General features: G+C 40.6%; 1 protein-coding gene and 1 long non-coding RNA gene across 2 annotated transcripts in view; both read right to left on the bottom strand.

Moving 5' to 3' along the window:
• The window catches only part of LOC128019656 (zinc finger protein 804A-like), a 62578-nt gene that overhangs the window by 33306 nt on the left and 12273 nt on the right, over positions 1-16999 (bottom strand). The window lies entirely within an intron of this gene.
• LOC128019657 (uncharacterized) lies at positions 10173-13974 on the bottom strand. Its single transcript, XR_008185227.1, has 3 exons — positions 13304-13974; positions 12622-12738; positions 10173-11828 (listed from the first exon to the last, which is right to left on the bottom strand). It is a non-coding gene; the product is annotated as an uncharacterized LOC128019657 (long non-coding RNA).

Here is a 16999-nt window from a genome sequence, read left to right as displayed (position 1 = left end):
TCTCCACTTTTCACATCCTGTGATAACTTTCCTTCTGCTACTGCTTCTGTTCAGAACCAACCTGATGCTGTACCCATGCAGCTGGGGGGCGTACGCATCTCCCCGGAGGAACGACAGCGGCGAATTATTAACCGTCTCTGCCTTTACTGTGGTACGGCGGGCCATTTCGCTTCATCCTGCAGTTTAAAAGCCAAAGCTCGCCAGTAGACGGAGGAGTACTGGTGAGCGCTTCTGTCATCTCCTCATCACCAAGGTCTCGAACCACTATATCAGCTGTTCTCCGTTGGGCTGGTTTTTCTGTTACCGGTCTTGCCCTCGTCGACTCGGGTGCGGAGGGCAATTTTATCGATGAGATGTGGGCTCGTGAGAACAAGATTCCCTTAGTTGATTTGACTGATGTCACCACTGTCTTTGCCCTGGATGGCAGAGAGCTCTCTTCTGTTTGTCGTGTCACCAGTCCGGTTAGTCTCATTGTTTCCGGTAATCATCTTGAGACAGTCTCGTTTTATGTTTTTCAGTCTCCCTTTACCCCCATTGTTTTAGGACATCCCTGGCTTATCCAACATAATCCTCACATTGATTGGGTTAAGGGGTCTATTCATTCATGGAGTTTAGCTTGTCATGTAAATTGTCTGGTTTCCGCTGTTTCTCCCGTGTCTTCTGTTCCTCTTTTCCAGGAGGAGCCTGATGATTTGTCTGGTGTCCCGGAGGAGTACCATGATCTGCGGGCGGTTTTCAGTCGTTCCCGGGCGGTATCCTTACCGCCTCACCGTCCGTATGACTGCTCTATCGAGCTCCTTCCTGGTACCACGCCTCCTCGCGGTAGACTGTACTCTCTTTCGGCGCCCGAACGAGAGGCTCTGGAGAGATATCTTGCAGAGTCTCTCGATGCGGGGATCATTACTCGTTCTTCGTCCCCCGCCGGCGCTGGGTTTTTCTTTGTAAAGAAGAAGGATGGTTCTTTGCGTCCTTGTATCGATTATCGAGGGCTGAACGACATAACAGTCAAGAACCGTTATCCTTTGCCTCTTATGTCGTCGGCTTTTGAGATCCTACAGGGCGCAAGGGTTTTTACAAAGTTAGACTTGCGCAACGCCTACCATTTAGTGCGTATTAAGGAGGGAGACGAGTGGAAGACCGCGTTCAACACTCCTGTCGGTCACTTTGAGTACCGGGTTCTACCTTTCGGTTTGGTCAACGCCCCCGCTGTATTTCAAGCGTTAGTAAACGATGTCTTAAGAGACATGCTAAACGTTTTCGTGTTCGTTTACTTGGATGACATCCTGATTTTCTCACCCTCTCTCCAGGTGCACGTTCAACACGTTCGCCGTGTCCTGCAGCGCTTATTAGAGAATCGCCTATTCGTCAAGGCTGAGAAATGCGTTTTTCATGCCCAATCGGTTACGTTTCTCGGTTCGGTCGTTTCAGCGGAGGGGATTAGTATGGACCCTGACAAGGTTCGAGCGGTTCTTGATTGGGCTGTTCCCGATTCTCGAGTCGCGCTCCAGCGATTTCTGGGGTTTGCGAATTTTTACAGGCGCTTTATTCGTAACTTTAGCCAGGTTGCCGCCCCTCTTACCGCTCTCACTTCGTCCAAGTCCAAATTTGCTTGGTCTGAGACTGCTCAGGATGCGTTTGACCGTCTTAAGAGGCTTTTTACGTCTGCGCCCATCCTGATCACTCCTGATCGAGAACGTCAGTTTATTGTTGAGGTCGATGCCTCCGAGGTTGGGATAGGAGCTGTCTTGTCGCAACGCTCCTCCCAGGATGACAAGGTTCATCCTTGCGCATTTTACTCCCACCGTCTTTCGCCCGCGGAGCGCAACTATGACGTAGGTAATCGAGAACTCTTGGCTATCCGTCTGGCGCTAGGTGAGTGGCGACACTGGCTTGAGGGAGCCAGTGTACCATTCATTGTTTGGACGGATCACCGCAACCTGGAGTACATTCGCTCTGCTAAACGTCTTAACGCTCGTCAGGCCCGCTGGGCATTATTTTTTGATCGCTTTGATTTTTCTATTTCATTTAGACCCGGTTCCAAGAACCTCAAGCCTGACGCCCTTTCTCGGCAGTTTGACTCATCAGAGGGTGCCTCGACCGATGAGAGGATTTTACCTCAGCACTGTGTGGTCGGGGCAGCCGTCTGGGGAGTGGAACAAGCGGTCAGGCGTGCTCTTTCTCACACTGTAAGACCACCCCGCGCTCCTGAGGGAACTTTGTTTGTTCCCGAGGCTGCTCGTTCGACGGTTCTTCGCTGGGGTCATTCTTCTAAATTAGTCGCGCATTCCGGAGTTAGAGGTACTTTAGCGACCATCCGTCAGAGATTTTGGTGGCCCACTCGTGAACGCGATATTCGTCGTTTTGTTGCTTCTTGTTCTATCTGCGCTCAGACTAAATCTAGTAATAATCCTCCGGCGGGTCTTCTCAGACCTCTTCCCGTTCCTTCGCGTCCCTGGTCGCATATTGCGTTGGATTTTGTTACTGGGCTTCCCTCTTCGTCTGGCAATACGGTCATTCTCACCGTCGTGGACCGTTTTTCTAAGGCTGCGCATTTTATTCCGCTCCCTAAATTACCGTCGGCTCAGGAGACCGCACAGATTATGGTTAATCACGTTTTCAAGATCCATGGTCTTCCTTCGGACATTGTGTCTGACAGAGGTCCGCAATTCACTTCTCTGTTCTGGAGGGAGTTCTGTCGCCAGATAGGGGCTTCCCCCAGTCTGTCGTCAGGATTCCATCCACAGACCAATGGGCAAGCCGAGAGGACCAATCAGATTCTTGGTCGCATGCTGCGTAGTCTTACCTCTCAGAATCCCGCGTCTTGGTGCGAGCAGTTACCATGGGCCGAATATGCTCATAATTCTCTCCCTTCGTCCGCCACCGGGTTATCTCCGTTTGAGGGTTGCCTTGGTTTCCAACCGCCTGTTTTCTCCGCCCAGGAGTCTCAGGCCTCGGTTCCGTCCGTCGAGGCTTTTATTCAGAGATGTAAGCGTACCTGGAGGAGGGTGAGATCTGCCTTATGTCAGACTAGGGAACGTACTCGTCGTGCCGCTAATCGCCGCAGGGTGAGATCTCCCAGATATTTTTGCGGACAGAGGGTGTGGTTATCCACCCGCAATTTGCCTATTCAGGAGACGTCTCGCAAGCTCATGCCTCGTTTTATTGGACCCTTTTCTATTGTTAAGGTCATCAGTCCAGTCGCTGTAAAGCTAAGACTGTCGGGTCAGATGCGCCGTGTTCATCCGGTATTTCATGTGTCTTGCATTAAACCCGTTATTCGTGCGCCCGCACGTCCCTCCGTTCCCCCTCCTCCTATTGACGAGGGGGCCTCCATTTACAGGGTTCGAAGACTACTCGACGTTCGTCCCCGGGGGCGTGGTCACCAGTTTTTGGTGGACTTGGAGGGGTACGGTCCTGAGGAGAGGCGGTGGAATCCAGCCCGGGATGTCCTGGACCGCTCGCTGATTGACGACTTCTACCGGTCCCGTCAGGCTCCTTCCTCGAGCGCCTAGTGGCGCTCGTTGAGGGAGGGGTACTGTCATAAGTCAGGTTTTTCTTCCGTTTTCTCTCTCGCACGCTCTCTCACTCTTTTACACACACACACTCACACACCTTATTAGCTTTATTATTATACTCTTTCTCGGTCCCGCTGACCTCTCTCTCTTCATGCACCTGCTTGTCATTGCAATCAGCGCTCGCGCTGATTTGCTTTGACACCTGTTTCTACTTTGCCCTAAGTGTTCACCCTTTATCTGGTGGTTGCTCTGGTAGATTCTTTGTTGGATTATTGTTACATGTCATGCGTTTTGTCAAGCAGTTACATCCTGTCCGCATTGAGAGGTACTCACCTATTCTTGTCTTGTCTGCCTGGAACCGTCTAGCCCCAAGGTTGTTGCTGTATTCTGCTGCCGTTGCTGCTGATTGTAAACCTATGTGGTTCTCTCACCCTGCCTGAATTATCCACTCCTGAGCCTCAAGTCTGCTTCAAGGGAGTTCTGTTCTGTTACTCTTCGAGACAGGAGTCTTTCCGTTTGTTCTAGTTACTATTTCCCAGTTCTGTGTGCTGTAAGGACGGACTGCCTTTGTTATATATTATTTCATTAAAGACTGTTATTCCTGTCATCTCTGCTTTTGGATCCTTCTTTTACCTGCGTGACATAAAACACCATAAAAGTAGCATTAAAGCTCTGCAGACGATTTGAGTGCTATATGAAGGCTGAAATTAACACCATTATTTTGTGATAATCTTTCACTCCAGTGGTTATTCACTGCTTTGATCAGAACATTGAGTCAGTGAGATGATCATTGTATCAGTGAATTAACCATTCATACCAGTTTTGTGAATTGGATTAATCAACTCACTGAATAGATCTGACAAATGAATGATCATTGGCTACGTCTTTCTTAAAGGAGAAGTAAAAGGAGAGCTCAGGTAGATGTTCAGATTTCAGTCAATAATGACTATGCATAAAGTTATTGTTTGGCTTCAGAAGACTTTAAGCATCATAAATGTGGTTCCTTAAAATTGTGATGAAATGGAAAGAGTGACACATTTTTCCTTCCATATATGAACATGCATCTGATGTTACAGCCAGTTAACAACAGGTTGGTTGACATTTTGATTCTAAATTGTAAATGCAAAAAAAAAAAAAAAGAAGGAAAAAAAAAAACACCCCTGCACAAGTGATTCGTTTATTACTGATGCATTTAGGAAATATATAGGCTGTATTTGATTTCATGCCGACTTTAATGTACTTTCATTATATTGAAAAGAATGGGCAGCATATTTTTCATATGGGTTTGGAACCGCATGAGGGTAAATAATGACAGACATTTCATTTATAAGTAAACTACCCTGCAAAATGCATTGGTATAATGGTTTTGCACTGTTCTCCACTGATTCGCTACTGAGAGAATCAGACGCTTGTTATTGAGTAGCCCTCTTAATCAGTCATCAGCCAAGTGTCTTTCCCTTTTAAATCATAGCACAAATGCCACCAATTTCAGCAGAGAAAAATAACTGTGGTTGCAAATGTCACAAGACCCAAAATCAACAGTAATAAGCGCTTTGATCAATAATAGATCACGCTGTCAGGGACAAACACGTTCTGCATTAATTAGCTGAGCGTGTGGCGGAGGCTGACTCAGGTTCATGTGCTGCACCCCTGGACGTGGAAACAATTCAATAGGCCCGATCTGATGGAAATAAGGGCTTTGATTAGCCTATGACATCTGAGAGGAGAAAGACATTAAGTTAGAGGGCACTGCTCTGGTGGATATCTGTCTGGCATCAGCAACGTGAGAGAAATGTCTCTGAACTGCCGATGTGCGCAGGGTGTGATCGTATCATGAAAAAGCAGGAGAGAGACTGACAGAGAAGCCATTTGATGGCAAACTGATTATTTGACAGGTTGAGGACTGATAAGTCAATTATGGGATGTTTGATCCTGGATTCAACACCTTAACCCTTAAGCATAGCTAATTACTCATCCTCCCTATAATTCATAAGTACAATCCACAGGAATTGTATAATTACATGCATATTAATTATAACTCCTCTGTTTGTTTTGTCAATGAACATAAATGTTAATGATAATTTAGATTGGGGTCAGGTTTTGTCTTTGCTTTTGGGACCAAATGTCCCCACAAGGACAGGGAAACCTGAAATCACTAACATTATGGGGGCAGCCAATAGTCCACATGATTATATATATATATATGTATATAATATATGTATATATATATATATGTATATAAAAGAAAGGAGCTCAATAAACATACTAAATAATGGCTTAATAAAAATCTAAAAACAGAGACAGGTTTATATTAACCCTCCAGCAATAAATATACGCATATGTGTGTATCTAACACCTTGTTGCTCCAGGAAGACTGTCACTGTTACAAAAGCAACTGCTGAATGACAGCTTGCCATTTCAATTCTTACTCAATATAAGTCTGTATATATAATCACATATATAGATAAAGATGGAAAATGGTAAAATGGGGGCATATATGTAAACGATTAGCATTAAGAAAAATGTCTGGTTCAGTGCAAGTTGAGCTCGGCTCAGCTGGACAGCATTTGTGGCAGCATTTATGAACAGAAAATATATTAATCTGAAAATAATAACACAAAAACTCATGATTAAAAAATGCAAAATTGAGGTTACAGTGAGACAATTAAAATAGAAATGAACTGATTTAAAAGCGAAGCTTATAATTTAATTAAACACTAACATTAATTATTCTATTAAATCTTGTGTATTATTTGAGCTATAAAATGGTTGTATTAGGAGTCATGTCGTCATGGCAACAAATAAAGTTTGTAAAATGGAAGATAACTTCACAAAGAAACAGTTATTAAGTATAAGTGTGTCTACAGAGAGTAACATTTTCAGATCGGGCTCATTCACTTCCATTGTAAGTGCCTCACTATAATACAGATTTTTGCTTTATTCAAAGAAAAGGAGGGACACATAAATGTATTGTGTATATTATCTTTAATGCATTACTTTAATATTCAATTCTCTCTTTCACACACACATATACACACACATTTACACAATTAATTAAGTGCACCACATACTGTATGCATTTCAAGATTATGGTGAAATGTTTTTGTTTTGTTTTTACTTTTTTTTCCAAAATTTCAGTTGGTCGATTGCAATTCAGGAGCACACAGTCTCATAATACCACAACCTGTTCAACAGTCCCCTTTATTACCCCAGCTCTATTTTTATGTGCGTGGGTTTTAAGTCAGTTCATAGCCTCAATGCCTCTGTTTATTACTACTGCTCTTCAAAGATGAATTGCATTAGCGACGAGCGCACTCAGCCCCGATACAATAACCAAGCACTACCTGGACAGACGCCAGAATGGTTCTAACATTAGCTCCACATCGCATATGTCAGAGTCAGTGCGTGATTGGCTCTCTGAGGCTGTGATTGGAACAATCCAGAATGGCAAATCAAATCAGTTTTTACAGGGTACGGCTGTAAGTGCTAGAGAAACACTGACCACACATTAATTATTCAACACACAGAGATACCAGGCTTATAAATGTACACTGCACATACACCTCTACAGTGGTGAGGAGATGCTATCTGAACCTCACAAATAGGGCCCTTAAGTGCCCCTGAACCTGAGATAAATTTGGCCAATCGAAGAGCTTGTACACCTCACAGCAAGATACTGAAAGATTGCACATCTCCATTAAACTGCAGCAACTTGTGCTCAGGTTATTTTGAGGCAAACAATCGAGGCTGTATAGTGAGCAATATGAGGGCGAGCATCGCCCCACTTTGTGGTGACAGCTGTAGTCAGTGTGCCATTTAAAGCAAGACCACAGGAGCAGAGTGTTCAGGCAAACGCGCCAATATTTACAAAAGTATTGTGCAAGCACAATGGATGACACAATACCTCTGGACCACAATGAAGAGGTGAAAATCCCTTCAAAGCTTCATAGTCAATAATTGTTTGTTTAATAATATAGATAAAACAATGTTTTGTGTCCTCTTGTTTTCAAAAATGACCCTTTTGTCTCAGCAGGGTCCATTGTTGACTTGCATAGAGCAGGGAATCATGCCTCTGGCAGCGATGTAGAATCCCAATGCATGTTCCCTCTGTCATGCATTTCAAAAGGAAGCTTAATTAGTCTTCCAGCTTTTAAGACGCTCTGGCTAATGAATTTCATTAAACAAGAAAGTGACCTGATATGTGGGCACTCTGGCAGATGAGAGGAGGGGAGTGGGTGGAGAGGGCGGCTAGCTGCGTGGGTAGTCCAACAAAGATACAGCCTCCAGCAAAGACTTTACAAAACACACAAAGATGCCCTGCAAAGCCACTCATTATGTAGACAATGACAGCCAACATACTGCTGGGAACATACATTCTCCTGCCTCCCAATAGGATTGTTTTAATGAAGCGGGGTTTGGAATTGAAGGAGAACTGGGAAGAAAGACTTTGGGGTCGCAGAAATGCTCCTGTCTTCTGCGAGTCTGAGCTCTCTGCTGTTACTGCGATAACTTGAGCCAACTCCTGGCACCTGCCCAGGCCTTGAGCTGAACCCGACCCTTCCCCTGGGTCCTAGCCGGCTCCCTCCCCTTCTGTAATTTTAGTCCACTACTCTACAAGCGTAGCGGAGCTTTTGAGCTTAGCCACTACACAGATAAACACTGCAGCATGGAAACAAGTATCCCAACACATCTCAAGGTGGTCTGCACTTTCAAACCCAGCACTGCGGTAAAGCACTCCATTTATGAGCAGGACAATAAGAATCAAGAGTGCATTTTAAATCAGTTTAGAAAATTATTAAAGGGATAGTTCACCCAATTATGTAAACTCTTTAATCATTTGCTCACCCTCATGTTGACTACCTTCTCCTGCAAAACTACAAATAAAGATATTTTTTAATAACTGATTTTGTCTATACAATAAAAGTTAGTGGGTTCAAAAAGGACAGTAGAGGGAATTTAATCCATAACTTGACTGATACGGTATATTCCAAATCTTCAGAAGCAGCAAGCTCAATGTGTCATGAACAGAAATTGAATACCCTCAAAATCAAATGCCAATGCCATATTTGTGTTAATTCATGTGTTGATATATTTTTTTTAAGTTGTCCCTTTAAGGGCCCCAGTGACAACTTGTTGTACCCCTAAAGGTCCAAGTACATTTTTCCTGACAGTATACAAAGTCTAAACAAGTATACAAAGTTTTCCTGGAAGTATGCCAAGTATATGTCAGAGGATTTAGAGTAGATTCATTTCATGCAACCTTCATGTCCTTTTTGGAGCTTTTGAACCCTTTTGACTTTTATTAAATGGACAAAAACAGCTGAGAAATGTTTTGAAATATCTTCTTTCATGTTCCAGAGAGCAAAGTAAATAATGTGAGGGTGACTAAATGATGAACTATCCTATTAAAGCAAACTCAAGGTGGTCTGATCTTGCAAACCCAGCGCTGCGGTAATGCAGTCAATTCATGAGCTGGATACTGAAAGTTGCAGGACCTAAAAATGCATTTAAATCAGTTCTGAATATGTATTAAGGTGAAAGAGGCTGCAGGTATAGAAACAGGGTCAAATTCACTATTCATCCGGAATAGAAGAGGAAATGGGAAATTATGAGGGAGATAATGTTTTCACACAGGTGGAATCATTTTAGTAAAGAGGATAAGTGCTTGAAATGACATTTATGCTCTAAACTGCAGCACCACACATAGATATCGAAACACACAAACACACACACACACACACATGCACAGAACCTGCTCCATAAAGCTGTCTCTTTGAGCTGTGCTGCTTTAATTTACACAGCTAGCACCAACTCTATCTCTCTTCACGCTGACCATGCACATTCCCGGGATCCTTCCACTGCCATTACCGCTGCTGTTGTTTCAAGCAGAGATTAAATAAGAGGCAGAGGAAGATAAATTCTGAGGCTCTGCTGGGCTGCCCAACCAAAAAAAAAATCAATGCTTTTTCTATGGGAGAATTCTAATGAAGGTATGGAGGTACGAGCCTTACAAATCACCAGCAGGTTTAGAGAATTTGAAGCTCTACGCGATCTTCAGAACCCTTTGTGTAAAGCTAAATAAAGAACTAAATGAGGGTGTTACGCAAAATAAAGAAGCCTCTCATGCTAATGCATCAAACGGGCACTTTTAAGGGATCTGTTTTTCAGTCAGACGTGCAGTTTGCATTAGGGGAATAAAGTATGTCAACATGAGATACTGAATTAATGGTCAGATCTGAAATATGCAAGGGTTTGTTGCTGTCAGCAGTCTCTTCTAGCACAGTGAGTATCTCATTCACAAATACAGCTCTTCAATCTTATTTCTTGTCTCTCAGATACATCTGTCTTCAGATTCAAAGCCTCACTCGGGGATCGGAATAGAGAGTCTGTATGATATTGATTACAGGATCGGTGTTGATAGCGTCGTCTACAATAAACATGCATGAGAAGAAGTTTAGAGTGAGATTGGTGATGTCATTAGAAAGGAGAGGTTACAGGGGTCATTCAGAGGGGACTGTCCTACATGTAGAATGCCATCAGGAGGGAGAGCGGGATTATGGGATAGAATGCACACCATAGACTGCACCATGTCTTTTGGTCAGCCTCAGAGGCTAAAAGAGATTCTGCAGTACTTCAGCGTCCCACACTCTAAAAATGGCTGGGTTAAAAATAACCCAATTGGCAACCCAGCACTGGGTAAATATTGGACAGAACACGTGCTGGGTTAAAGTAACCCAGCATGCTGGTTTACACATTTTAACCCAGCATGCTGGGTTATTGAGAAAACCCAAGATAGAGTCATTTTTACCATTTGTGGGTTTGCATTTTTATGATTCTGGGTTATTCTTGCTGGGTTATTCTCATAATTTCACTTTTGCTTAACAAAGCAATCATGGATTAATAAATAATGAAGAATACAGATTTAGACTGTTAAAAAATATTTTTAATGCCATCTGACATTCAAAAATTTGTACCAATGACAAACAACATGGAATTTTCCCTTTTTTTTGTTTCCAGCAAATGCAAAATAAATAAATAAAAATCACAGAAATACAGTTGCAATAAATAAGAAAATTATTTCTGAATGACCTGTGTCTAGCTGTTTAACTATTACATTTTGAGATTTTTAGCTATTTAAATACACAGTGAAATGACATTGACAATTAACATTCTTTAAATTTAAATGTAAAATCATTTAAAGATGTCCTTAAATTATATCAAGTATATAAAGACTACTACGTAGGTAGATGTGCACTACTTAGGGTAGTTCAACATATAGTTCACCCAAAAATGAAAATTCTGTCATTTATTATTCAACTTCATGTCGTTACAAACCCGTAAGACCTTCCTTCATCTTCAGAACACAAGTTAAGATATGTTCGATGATATTCGAGAGCTTTCAGACCAGGGTGAATAATTATTGACAATTTTCATTTTTGGGTGAACTATTGTCAAACACTTAAGCTCTGAAGCAAAGATCTACACCTGAGAGCAGTGTAGTCTGCTATAGAGCCTGTCAACGGAAGGACAATTTTCAAAAGGAATTGCAAAATTATATTTTCAATTGTGTTTTCCACATGTGACAAATTGTAACAAAATCCAAACACAATTGCAAATCTTGAACAAAAACACTGAACAAAAATTACTGTTTCAGTTTTTTATGAATGCACAGTGACTGCCAAATTTCAAATGGAGAAACAAAGTCAGTTTGTAGCTGTATTTTCCATGTATTATGAGTAATAAGCCTGTCATATTGATCAAATACTGCATCATAGCAGCTTTACAGTATTAAATAGGAAAATAGTGTGTAATAATGCAAAGGGACAAAAGTAAACACTCAGTTTTCAGTTAAAGTCAATTCGTCATTGATTCAGTGATGTATCGTCCCTCTGTGCAAACAAGTTAATGATATCGCTTGATATTAATTGTCCCCAACTAAAGAAAAACAAGGAACCAAAACTCCATCAGTGACAGAATGGAGAAAAAAAACCTTGGGAGAAACCAGGCTCAGTTGGGGGGCCAGTTCTCCTCTGACCAGACGAAACCAGTAGTTCAATTCCAGACTGCAGCAAAGTCAGATTGTGCAGAAGAATCATCTGTTCCCTGTGGTCTTGTCCTGGTGCTCCTCTGAGACAAGGTCTTTACAGGGGATCTGTATCTGGGCTCTAGTTGTCCTGGTCTCCGCTGTCTTTCAGGGCAGTAGAGGTCCTTTCTAGGTGCTGATCCACCATCTGGTCTGGATACGTACTGGATCCGGGTGACTGCAGTGACCCTCTGATCTGGACACAGACTGGATCTGGTGGCTACGGTGGCCTCGGAATAAGAGAGAAACAGACTAATGTTAGCGTAGATGCAACATAAGAACAAGTACATGAGGTTTTATGAATTACCATGTCTGTTTTTTCACTGTGTCGCACGTTACCTGTCAAAACTCAAATGGAATCTTTAGCATCTGAATTTCCAATGCCTCAAATTGAAAACTGTCAATTTTTGCCAGAGGTGGGACCATACTATGTAGAGTGTTTGTTTTGGGAGGTGATGTCACTCAAAGACAATTGTGCCAAATGCTTTTAACAATGGAGGTTAAGGCACTACTAAAGGCAGCTGCCGCTCCGAGAGATGTGTGATAAAGAACAGACAGTGCAACCCGGATCTCCCTATATTCTTGGCACCTCACACAATAAATAATTCTGTCATTTTTACCCCAAATGCAGCTACTATCACCCGCTAAATGTTAGAACCACATGGTACTATTGGTCAATATTCACCATTAACCAAATGCTTTTCACCGGAGGAATAAAATATAGGTAAAGATGCAAATAGGTAATTAAGAGTAGAACTCCAATGTTGTTTTGCTGACGTGCACCAGAGTGCATACAGTGAGAGATTTGGGGTAAAAACTACAGAATATATCCCAATAAAAAACGCCCCATAGTATAGTCCCACGCTTGACACAAATTGACAGCTTTCTGTGTAAGGCATCTGAAATACAAATGCTTTTCAATTGAGTTTGGACTATTTCACAATGTATGCGTCCACATGTGGAAAAATACAATTAAATATACAATTTGCAATTCCTTTTGAAAATAGTCCAGAATATCCTTACCTGTCCATTGATTAGGATCAATGCCTGAGAGATCTGCTGGCATTTTTAAATCGCCACGACAATTGGATGGGGTTTTGTGGACTCTGCTCAGTTAAAGAATTCCATGTTTGTTCCAACCTTTAAAATAACGTTTAAAAAAAGAAAAAATACAAATTGTTTTAATAACCGTGATTCAGTTCAATTAACTGTGTGAAGTTAATCATGAAATTGACCCATCGTGATTATTTGTTAAATTCACCTATGAGTTGGTCTACAGAAGCAGAATATGATATAGTGATTGGCTGAAAGGTGTGCTTTCAAACAGTCTAATCAATGAGATGTTCCAGTCATTTTAAATCACAGTTTTATGTTAATATGCTGGCTATATCAAACACACACCGTCACTGGCACAGATAAGGGAGATCACACTGCATGCGCACACAGACATTTCTATGACAAGTCACGTAGGTAAAACAGTCCATATATAAACACTTATAGATGTACCAAAGTGATAAGGACAAGTCAAAAACACGATCTGGAAAATTAATATGATGTTTACGCTCATAAATTAGGTACATTCTGGTGCAGCTTTAACTATAGCACGAAATACAAATATATGTGCGTTTAAGTTACATGAGGGTTAACGTTAGTTGATTATCACAGACAAACAATTATGTAAAATGTATAATAAACACGAACGTACCGTTAGACGCCTCAATAAGACTGCACTCGACGAGTTTTTCTCTCACAAATGTATCCATGCGCTTTTCTGACAGGAAAAAAACACATTTTGAATTATAATTTGTATGTAAAAAGACTTTATAAACCACAAAAGCATCAAATCACTTCACTAACGCGGCCTACGTCAATCGCTGTGCGTGCGCGCAGTTTGAAATGCCCTGAGACGTTGATTATTTTCCGGGAATCACTTTGTTCGAGGATTACTGAACCGGTTTATTTGAACTGGGTCGTCGGTTCTTTTAGACCTGCAGTCCGACTATATTCTACGTAATTTCTATGATTTACATGTCGATATGGACAACTGCAGGCGTTTACATTAGAGCAGAAAGTCGTATTCACTTTTTGAACTCATTTGACTCACTTAAATATCAAATTCGCTTTTCAGTGTCAGAAACTACTTTTTCCTCTATTTTCACAGGTATTCGCATATTTCAGCCATCCGTCACTGTCTGAAACTTAATAAAACTGTATTAATCTGTCGTCTCAGATACCTTAACACGAGTATGCGAGTCGCGTAACGTAGGTTGGCCGTTTGAGGTAAACAGTTCATCATTTAACGTAAATAATGTTGGCCTGTAGACGTTTAACAGTATTGTTGCTGCAAAAAAAAGTTATAATTCTGCCAATTTAAAATAATTATTATTGAAAACATTAAATAAACTTACCTTAAAACAGTAGAAAGCCGTGGCTTTGCCCCGTTGTTCTTCCAAAATGACCGTTGGGGAGCGATTTAAACATCTTCAAGGCGCGTTAAATAACCCAGCGCTGGCCTGAAACAACCCAGCGACGCAACCCAGCAGGTTTAACCCAACACCTGGTAAATTGAAACTACCCAAAAGTGTTTAAAAAGAAATTAAATAACCCAACAAAATGACCCAACAGACTCAACCCAGCATTTTGAGTTAAAAAATAACCCAGCCGTTTTTAGAGTGCAAATCAGAGAGACCTTTCAACTGTGCCTGATGCAATGTGTGCCTCTGCGGTGTGAAATATGCACATATTAAAACTTTATCTTTCAGACTGTCTCTCAGCCTTTGTGACATGATAAAAAACGGGCCTTTACACAATAACAGCTATTCTTTTCAATCAGATTTAGAATGCTATGGAGTTTATGGCTGAAACCTTGTCACAGCACTTTCTTATTTGGCACTGTGTGTCTATTTGTTTGTTAAATGTTCATCCCACCATGCACACCGCAAGACAAGCGGTTTCGCACCAGAGCGCGGGGGCACAATGCCGAGAAATTGCTGTGATCGTGGGCACGTGCAGTATATGAAGTGAGACACCACAGACTTTAAACGCCTGACAGCCAACAATGACGTTTATATCCTAAGGTCCCAATTCAACCGGTTTTCTGAACCGAACTTCAAAAAGGATCGTTTTGTTATCTGCTTTGGTGTTTATTAAAGCTTTGAAACAGGGATTTAAATGTCAATAATCACCATGGCTACCACATGAAAGGCTGAAGGTTTTCTCTACTCTGAAGTCCAGATCATACAGTAGTTTCTGCGGAATGAGAAGACTTGATCAGGAGAAGAGATCCTAAATGATCCAACCATGAAAAGATTGCAAACATTATTAATTTTTATAACTTAATAAGGTGCACTATCATTCAGAGGTTTGGGGTCGGTAAGATCATTTGATTCCTTTTATTAATACTTTTTTAATATTAAGTAAATATAACATTTCTCAAAAGTACAGAAAAAAGTTATATATATATATATATATATTTATATATGTGTGTGTGTGTGTGTGTGTGTGTGTGTGTGTGTCTCTTTAAGTAGGGTTTCCATTTACCTAAAAAGACCTGGCAAACTATTGACCAAACCGGTCTGAGATTGATACCAGTTACCTGTAATGATGTGAAAAACACCACAAACAAAAATCTGATTCATTGTGGTACCGAAATCCTATTGATATGTCACTTGCATAATAATTTGTTGGAACACTGTGTAATGTGATGGGGAAGCTTCAGTAGAAAATAACATTGCCCAAATTGGACAGGCCAAGGCTGAATTTCAGGGAGTTTTTTTTTTTTTCACTGATGTCTCATCATGATGTCACAATCTTTAAGCACACAGTAGAACGCCATCAATGAGTTCACTTATCATTAGAAACTGCTCATGTGCAGAGCTCAGTCTTCCAGCAAAGCATGGCGAGATATTTTAAATGTGTTTAAAACACACAAACACACTGACCAGCACAAATACACACAAGAGAAATGAGAAAACAAGGCACAGACACAAGTACACAATAAGAGTCATGCACACACGTTGCAGTTCAATATTCAATGGCTAAATGAATGTATCAATCAGGGAAAAAAAAAAAGGTTTCTATACTGTAGCCAGTAAAATATGAACTGTTGTAGTAAATGTTTATGGTGATTGGGTAGTTCTGATGGATCTATTTCCTTCAGTTATTTTGTAGATTTAAACATAAATCAGTCTGATATGAAGCTCAAGTGGCAGTGTCTGACCCTGACTCCACCTGCCGGATCTAAATGATGCAGAGTAAGAGGCGGCTGGCAGGAGACAGCACAGCCACTGCCACCTGACTCCTTTTTGCCAAGAGACGAAGGTGAAGACACTTGAATAATTAACAACCACAAATAGAGACTTTAAACCATTTTTAACTCTTTGGAGGAGAGGACGAAAATGTTCCATTGTTAGACAGGAAATGCACTCTTAGAAGTACCTGCATACTTTCCAGGCAGAAGCATCAGCATTATTATAGTTTTATTTATTTATTTTACATTTTGTATTCAAGTTTCAGTATAATTTTAGAATAATTTGTACAAAAAGAATAATAAAAGGATACTAACATAGCACCATTTGGCCTACAATAATGCAGATTGTATTTGATCAGAAACTGCACAATATTTAAAAAAAAAAAAAAAAAAAAAAATGCAGTGTACTGCAAGTTTAAGATAAAAGTTTTATTCACTTAAATTTATAACAACAGCACACCACGCTGCTTGCTGACAATGAAATGTGCTATAAATGTGTCCCTGCTATATTTACTGTAAATTGTAACTAGAGAACCATCACTCGGGCATCTCTGGGACATTTATGATTCAGCAGCATGGACAGGACCCACTCAGATTTTCTGTCTGTCTCAGATGGTCTGTACTGGATAACATCTAGTTTCTGGATTTTAACATCCATATAGTTATAGAATAGTTATGTCCTAGCTTTTGCAAGGGGACAGATACAGATGAAAAAAAAAACTGTATTAAGCTGGAATTTTCATTTTTCTGTGCAAGAAACTTTGCATAAAAATGGCAAATGAATTTATAATAATTATAATAAAAGCTCAATTCAAGCTCAAAGCTAAAAATCTGCAGCAAATTTGGAACAGTGTTTAATGTTACAGTATAACATTACCATCTTAACATGTCACATTAAGTGCAGGCACAGTGGTTAGAAATCGGTTGGAATTAAACATTAAATGCCATATTAGGAATGGGAGACAATAGGAAAATTGTGTTAAATGTTTAGTATTTAATTTATTCATTTGCATTTGTAGACATCTCATTTATAAAAAAAAAAAAAAAAAAAATATATATATATATATATATATATATATATATATATATATATATATATATATATATATATATATATATTCAAATTAACTTTCCACTGAATAGGACACATTT

This window comes from Carassius gibelio, chromosome A9, assembly GCF_023724105.1.
Source record: "Carassius gibelio isolate Cgi1373 ecotype wild population from Czech Republic chromosome A9, carGib1.2-hapl.c, whole genome shotgun sequence".
NCBI classification, from domain to species: Eukaryota; Metazoa; Chordata; class Actinopteri; order Cypriniformes; family Cyprinidae; genus Carassius; species Carassius gibelio.
Note: the sequence above shows the minus strand (reverse complement) of the source record. Positions and strands in the feature narration are given on the sequence as shown.